The 6,811-nt window shown below is 44.6% G+C and overlaps 1 protein-coding gene across 3 annotated transcripts in view; it reads left to right on the top strand.

Moving 5' to 3' along the window:
* Nucleotides 1-153: 153 nt before the first annotated feature.
* TCEANC (transcription elongation factor A N-terminal and central domain containing) overlaps nt 154-6,811 on the top strand; it is a 9,721-nt gene continuing 3,063 nt past the window's right edge. For 2 of the 3 annotated variants that reach the window (XM_024750154.1, XM_024750152.1), the window contains exons 1-2: nt 154-205; nt 2,147-2,272. The gene's annotated coding sequence lies outside the window, so the exon portion shown is untranslated. Of the gene's footprint in view, nt 206-1,969; nt 2,012-2,146; nt 2,273-6,811 lie in introns of those variants that run through there. The other variant, XM_024750153.1, reaches the window with a different exon arrangement.

Below are 6,811 nucleotides of genomic sequence, written 5' to 3'. Positions count from 1 at the left end.
CCCGGGCCCGGCCCCCGGCCCGGCCCGGCCCCCTGGGCCGCCGATCGCTCTGCGCAGGCGCCATTTCCCTAGCACGCATGCGCTGGGTCCCGGGCAGTGTTCTCCAGCTTGCGGGCTTGGATTGGTTGAGCTTTCGTGGTCCCGCCCTGGGACCGGAAGTTCTATCTGGACGCCGAGGCCTCCCGGGCTTCGCCTGTGCTTCTCGGTGAGCTCTTCTCTGTGTTCGCCGGCGTCTCTGTCACTGCAGTCAGGCGAGTCCTTGTTCCCAGTGGAAGCCCACCCCTGCTTGGGGAGGTTCTCGGTGTGCCCAGGGCCGGTAGACCGGAACGTGCCCTCGCCCTCACCTCTCCTCCAGCCGAGATCTCCCGGGTGGGCCGCTCCCTCGGGGCCGCCGCTGCCTGTGTGCTGGGTGCCAGGCTGTCACCCTTGGACGGCTTGCAGCAGGCTTTACTTGTCGCTCCACCCCACCCACTGGTACCCGAACCCGGGCCAGAGTGGGCCCTTGTGCAGGTCCCTTCCCCTCGCTGCACCTTTGCTAGGGGTGTCGTCGTAAGGCGAAAGGGCCCTAGAGCAGTACTGCGTGACTTCAGAAACTGCGACGCCCCTACCAACATTTGGCATCATTCCTCTCCACAGAGGAAGGGGCTCCCTGTGTAGCCGGAGAGACGTATGTGGGTTACGGCTAGAAATTAAAATTTTCTCTTTAGATCTTAGATCTAAAGATCTAAACAGATCTAGGTTATTGCTGATTTGTTACCAGCTTTTGGAAATTTCTCTTTGATCTTTCATCAGGTTTTAGGGCGGATGTGTGCACTTTGTCCATATATCCGTTATGTCAGTTAATATTTACAAGGTTTTGTATGCATTCAGTCAACAGATATTTAGGGCCTACTGTTGTTGGCACTGTATAAACTTTTTAATATGTATCAGGAAGCTAGGGGTATAGGTGTGTATCTCAGCATTATCTATACTAGCATATGCTCTAGAACTGTGTTGTCCAATATGGTAGCCGCTAGCTACATAAGGCTGTTGAGTACCTGAAATGTGCCTAGTCCAAATTGAGATGTGCCTTAAGTGTAAAACAGCGAATTTTGGAGAATTAGTATGAAGAAGACAATATAAACTATCCCAGTTTTTTTATATCCATCAACGTGTTGAAACAGCAATATTTGGGATACACTGGGTTAAATAAAATGTATTATTAATTTCACCTGTTTATGTTTTTTTACGTGGCCACTAGAAATTTTACATTATATCTTTGGCTTGCATTATATTGCTATTGGACAGCACTGCCCTAGAAAGGGGTCAGCAGACTATGGCTTGCAGCCAAATCCAACCTTCCTGTCTTTGCAAAAGAGATCTATGGGAGCGAAGCCATATCCATTCATTTCTGTATTGTCTGTGGCTGCTGTTCCTGCTACAAAAACAGCAGAGTTGAGTAGTCCATACAGAGGCTGCATGGCCTGCAAAGGCCAAAGTATTTACTATCTGGCCTTTTATAGAAAAAGTTTGCCGACACCCTGCTCTAGAACAAGGCCCGGTATGGTAGATACAAGGAAACCTTTTCATTGTAGTCCTGTGTAATTGTCAGTTAGGCTTAGTGTGGGACATAGTTCTAAGGACTTTATAAGGACTCTCTCGTTTAATTCTCATATTAATTCTGGGATGTTGGATTCCCCTCCCCCCCACATACTTGACACCCCCTACTTCTGGGAACTGTACCTTCTAGACCCTCCTTATCCCCAAATGGCTTGACTCCTGGAGCCCACCTGATTAGCCCACAGGAGGCACCATGCTTCTGTTTTCTTTTTCTGAACTAGAATATTTTAAAATGATTTTCTGAACTAGAATTGAGATGAGGTTGGGCTCCCGTGGAAGAAGCTGAGGGGCACTGGGCTTAGTTAGACGCAAGTGGGTACAAGCAAGCTGGTCCGTGGTGAAAAGGATGATGCTCGCAAGCAGAGAGGAGAAAGTATTTGTTGAGTAATAGCCCTGACCAGGTGTTTGCCAGGTGTGTAGCGGTGAATGAAACAGACGTCGTTCTTCTGTGGTCTTGTAGGGAAGGCACACAATAAAAAAATTTTTTTTCGTGTGATATGCACCATGAAAAAAAAACCAGTGTGCAAATATTTGATGTTCTTAATAGGTTTCCTCATCTGTAAGATGGAGCTAAGTGCTGTACCTGTGTCGGGGGTTTTGTGAGGATGGAGATGACGTGAGTGTACACGGCACACAGAGTTGCTCGATGTGCACTGTCTTCTGCTGTTAGAAGGTAAGTGCGGGAATGACTGTTCGGGACTCTGGGTGCATCGTGACACTTAAAACATTGCAGTCACCAGTTGTGGTTTGTAGAGAAGGTTCTTAGGTGAGTCGTGCACAGCAAGCGTTTTTAATATTTCCTAATTTAATGAGGCTCCTCTAGCAAAATGCAAAGTCGGAGAGGTTGTGCGCGTTCAGTGTGGGGGCAGGACGGGAGCTGCCTTCTGGCTGATGGCAGCAGAGCTGGGTTGGTCTTGCTGCGGGAGGGGGGTTGTGCCTGTGTGTACAGGGCAATGGTGGCAGCTCTGGTTTAGATCACAGTCACCTGGAGAGCTGCAAAATACCCAGGCCTGCTCTCAGAGATTCTAATTCATTCTGTCTGGGGTGAGACCCTGGCATTGTTTTTGCTTTTGCTGTTTAATTTCTCCAGATGATTCAGATTGGCAGTCAGGAGTGAGACCCACTCCTGGTGAGAGACAGGCAGGCAGGCTCAGGGAGCTAATGGGGCAAAGGCATCGAGCTGGGAGGTAGGCAGTGTCTGTCAGCGATGCAGCGCGATCACACTGGAAGCTGGAAGGAGGCTTTTCATCACCTGGCCAGGGACCGTGGGCTCCATCCTGAGAGCAGAGGGGAACCTCTGAAGGGCTTTAAGCAGGCAAATGGGGGAATCTCTTGCTGAGATCTGTACTGGAGGATGATCCCTCTAACAAAATGTCGTGAATCAGAGTGAAAGCAGCGAAGAAGTAATTGGAACCGGCCAGATGATGGGAAGCCCAGGTTTGCTTTCTGTATTCCTCCTACATGTGTCCCTTAGTAGTGGTGTCTGTCCTTGTAATTAGCCAGCTTCTTGTCTGTGTTCCTTCCGCTGGGCTGTCAGCTCCTTCAAGGCAGAGAGTAGCTCATTAGGCTCAGCATTTATCGTGTATGAGATACATAATAGATATTTATTGAATGAACTGTGTAGAACTCTAAACTGGACACACAGCCTACTTTGTCTTTTTGTGGCAGTTCTCAAAATTTTATATCCCAGGTGCTTCCACACTATAGCCTCCTAGGGCAATAAATTGCTTTATATCTATGTGACTGTCCCACAGGGAGAATAGAAAGTTGGACAGCATTTAAATGATGTTAAAAATATGGAGGAGAATGGGAAACAGTATGGTGGTTCCTCAAAAAATTAAAAATAGAATGACCATATTGATCCAGCAATCCCACTTTTGGGTATATACCCAAAAGAATTAAAAGTAGGGTCTCAAAGAGTTATTTGTACATTCATGTTCATAGCAACATTATTTACAAAAGGTAGAAGCAGTCTAAGTGTCCATCAGTGGATGGATGGATAAACAAAATATGCACTGTCCATACAATGGAATATTATTCAGTCTTGAAAAGGAAGGAAATTCTGACACATGCTCCAACATGGATGACCCTTCAGGACATTATGCTGTGTGAAATAAGCCCAACACAAGAAGGCAAATACTGTATGAATCCACTTATATAAGGCATCTAAAGTAGTCAGATTCATAGAGACAGACAGTACAATGGTGGTTGCTGGGGGCTGCAGGGGAGAAAGAAATGGAGAGTTGTTGTTTAATGGGTGCAAAGTTTGTTTTGCAAGACGACTAGCGTTCTGCAAGTTGGTTGCACAACAGTATGAATGTACTTAATGAACCGTCCATGTAAAAATGGTTAAGATGGTAAATTATATGGTATGTGTATTTTACCACAATTCAAAACAAAAAAATATGGAGGAACAGTAAATAAAAGGACATATGAGGGGGCTCCCCGGGGGCCACGGTGGTTAAGACCCCCCCTGCCGATGCAAGGGACATGGGTTTGAGCCCTGGTCCGGGAAGATCCCACATGCTGCTGAGTAACTAAGCCGGTGCACCACAACTACTCAGCCTGCGCTCTAGAGCCCGCGAGCCACAACTACTGTAGCCCGTGTGCCTAGAGCACGTGCTCCGCAACAAGAGAAGCCACAACAGTGAGAAGCCTGTGCACCACAACGAAGTGTAGCCCCCGCTCGCCGCAACTAGAGAAAGCCCGCGTGCAGCAATGAAGACCCAACACGGTCAAAAATAAATAAGTAAATTTATTTAAAAAAAAAAAAAGGACATATGACATGCAGAGCAGAGTGCTGATATATGAATCCATTAACTTCTGTAGATTTCCATGAGTAAAGAAAAAGTTTTACTGTTAAGACAAACAGTGCTCCCATCGCCCTGAAGCCCTGAAGCCACAATTAAATTCCCCTTCAGAATCTCCTTGAAGCTCTGACCCTTCATTGAGAAATTCGACCTGAGTTAAATATTGCCTAACCTCGTTGTGGGCACTCTAGACTGGTCTCTTATTAACCGCCTTGCTGACATCCAGCCAACTTCAATCTTGCTTTCTTTCTTTGGTAGTGATGCATATAGAATGAGTATAGACGCAGGTAGGTTGAATACTTGTTAGGAAACTTTCCCACAGCTGGGGGGAGGGCTCAAGTTTATTGAGCTGCTTGAGACCTTATCATTGTGACGCCCCTGCTTGACTTCCTCCAGATCCCAAGATCTCAGGCAGACAATGCTGAGAGCAGTATTCAGCAATCGAGGATGTGTGTTTTTAATTTTTCTATGCTGTCTTGCCTGTTCTTTGTTTACTGAGCCTTTGGTTCTTAGAAAGACCTCTTTTACTGTTTTCAGTCTTTAAAAGTGGAATTCAATGAAATAATGCCATTTGCAGCACCATGGATGGACCTAGAGATTATCATACTAAGTGAAGTAAGTCAGACAAAGACAAACACCATATGATGTCACTTATATGTGGGATCTAAAATATGACACAAGTGAACATATCTACAAAACAGAAACAGACTCACATAGAGAACAGACTCGTGGTTGCCAAGGGGGAGGGGCGATTCGGGAGGGATGAATTGGGAGTTTGGGGTTAGCAGATGCAAACTATCATATATAGAATGGATAAACAACAGGGTCCTACAGTAGGGCACAGGGAACGATATTCAGTATCCCATGATAAACCATAATGGAAAAGAATATGAAAAAGAATATATATGTATAGCCGAATCACTTTGCTGTACAGCAGAAATTAACACAACATTGTAAATCAACTATACTTCAATAAAAATTTTTTTAAAACTACGTAAGTAAGCGGGCAGGGCTATAAAACTTTATTAAAAAAATAAGTAAATCAATACATCTTCATTCTGATCATTCAAAAAAAGAAAGTGGAATTCAAAAAGGAAAAACAATGATCTTGAAGTACCAATTCTTGACAATTAGAAAATGCCACTTAAGATCCAGAATCAGTGGCCCATTGAGTTATTGCTAACTGACTTTAAAAAAGAAATAGAGAAAAAAAAAGACTGCGCAGGCGGTAAAAATGCAAGACACAGAATCTTGGTCATCTGAGCTGTGCAGTGGGGAAAACCAGTAGGAACCTCAGAGTTGTAGTCCTGGGCACTTAACTGTTCACATTTGGGGTAGAGCTTGAGGGGAGATGGAACTGGTTTCGATGCAGCAGTGGACTTGTGAGGAAATCGTGAGGGCTGACCTGAATGCAGAGCCACGGGTGGGGTGAGGCAGCTGCTTTGTGGTGCCCTGATCTCCGAGGGCGGTGAAGTGGAATGAGCCATTTACCATGCCGTTTTCCAGTGGCCACATATCTTAAATGTATAGGGTTTATCATGAAATTGAACTAGACTAATCACTTTTCTGATTAGGAAAACAATACATACACATTAGAGGAAATTCAGGAAAGAGTAAAAGAACAAATGAAAATCACGTAAAATCTTGCCATTCAGAAAATGCCTCTGTCTGAAATTTTTTTTGGCCTTTTCTCATCACGTGATTTTTAAATAAAATTTGGATCAGACTCTAGATGTTGTTTTTCTTTTTATTTATTTTTAATTAAAAAAACTTTTTTTTTTTTTTTTTTTGGCTGCCTCACATGGCTTGTGGGATCTCAGTTCCCTGACCAGGGATTGAACCTGGGCCCTCAGCAGTGAGAACACGGAGTCCTAATCATTGGATCGCCAAGGAATTCCCTAGACGCTGTTTCTTAATTTTTATTATTAAAACATTTTTTTTTTTTTTTTACCGTGCAACATGTGGGATCCTAGTTCCCCAACTAGCAATGGAACCCATGGTCCTTGCAGTGGAAGCGTGGAGTCCCAACTGATGGACCACCAGGGAAGTCCCTAGATGCTGTTTTTAAATAACAGCTTTGTTCAGATATAGTTTATGTACTGTACAGTTCACCTACTTAAAGTGTACGATTCAGTGGTTTTTAGCTTATTCACAACTGTGCATCCATCACCACAGTCAACTTGAGAGAAGATTTTGCACCTCCCCCAAGAAAAACTCTGCACCCATTAGTAGCCACTCACTTTTTTTTTTAACATCTTTATTGGAGTACAATTGCTTTGCAGTGTTATATTAGTTACTGCTGTATAACAAAGTGAATCAGCTATATGCATACATATATATCCCCATATCCCCTCCCTCTTGTGTATCCCTCCCACCCTCCCTATCTCACCACTCTAGGTGGT

The sequence above is a fragment of the Neophocaena asiaeorientalis genome, unplaced genomic scaffold (assembly GCF_003031525.2).
Source record: "Neophocaena asiaeorientalis asiaeorientalis breed wild unplaced genomic scaffold, Neophocaena_asiaeorientalis_V1.1 scaffold734, whole genome shotgun sequence".
NCBI lineage: Eukaryota > Metazoa > Chordata > Mammalia > Artiodactyla > Phocoenidae > Neophocaena > Neophocaena asiaeorientalis.
The sequence above is the reverse complement of the archived record's forward strand: the minus strand, read 5'-3'. Positions and strand labels throughout refer to the sequence as shown.